A 1,096-nucleotide genomic window follows, 5' to 3' on the forward strand; every position below is an offset into this window, starting at 1 on the left:
AGAAAACCCGTATCAAGACAATGAGTCTAATACAGATCAGAAAATGTAATGAAGAGCACAGGAACTATTTTCAGATCGTTTTCTTAATACTCTCAATATATTTTGAAAGTTGGGTGATTGGAAGAAAAACACAGCTCAGAAAATAGAGCAATGATATTCCTGGAAATTTATCTCTTTTTTCTTACTGACATATGTTGTTATGTGCCGTCGAGTCAAACCTGACTCATAGCGACCCCTCCTTGGGTTTCCGAGGCAGTATCACTACAGAAGTAGGATTGCCCAACCTTTCTTCTGAGGAGTGGCTGGTGGGTTTGAACCGCCAGCCATCTGGTTAGCAGGCAAGTGTCTTAGCCACTATACCTGATGTAAATATTCACCCTATATGCCTGTCTCTTGTTTGGCTGGAAGCCACGGGAGTAAATTCAATTCCAGATCTGAAGGATAACTAGGGCCCATAGTCCTGGGGGTCTCAACGGGCTCTATCAGATCAGTAAACCTGGTCTTTTTTCTGATTTGGAGTTTTGTTCCACATTGTTCTCCCACTCTATCCAGGATCTCCTGCACTGATCCCTTGCTTGAAAGTGTTTGAGATCCTTAGGTGAAAGATATGCCATCACTTCCTTAGTAACAGTGTACCAATGACTGCTCTATTCTTGTCTAGTGGATAGATATTCTTAAAGCAGCATCTACAGGAGACTACTTGAGAGGGAGACTCTGTCTTATGGTAAGGTCTCACATTTGAATAAGTGATCACCTACACTTAGAGATAAACATTTGAATACTGCTTTTACCCAAGATAAAACTGAGGAAGCAATGATTGTTGTTTGGATGCTGAGTGATTTATAAAGACTAGTTTTCCTGGGTTTATATCATTGTGTTCATTAACAGTAAAAAGCATAGTAAATAATATTTGAGGAAATATATTAAGTTCTCATACTTTGTTTTCTAACTAATAATCTTTCCACTTCAAGAAAAGTGAGGTAGGATTTCACTGAATAGCGAAGGTACAAAAGTATACCTTTATAACTTTATTATGTTATATAAGATTGAAGAAATATACACATTCTTTTTTTGCATCTTTTTGAATTTACACATT

The 1,096-nt window shown here is 37.6% G+C and overlaps 1 protein-coding gene across 1 annotated transcript in view; it reads left to right on the forward strand.

Moving 5' to 3' along the window:
• DDX43 (DEAD-box helicase 43) overlaps positions 1-1,096 on the forward strand; it is a 43,196-nt gene that overhangs the window by 30,925 nt on the left and 11,175 nt on the right. The gene's annotated exons all lie outside the window — the stretch shown is intronic.

The sequence above is a fragment of the Orycteropus afer genome, unplaced genomic scaffold, assembly GCF_000298275.1.
Source record: "Orycteropus afer afer isolate SDZICR_OR568_19922 unplaced genomic scaffold, OryAfe1.0 scaffold00133, whole genome shotgun sequence".
In the NCBI taxonomy this organism is placed as follows: Eukaryota; Metazoa; Chordata; class Mammalia; order Tubulidentata; family Orycteropodidae; genus Orycteropus; species Orycteropus afer.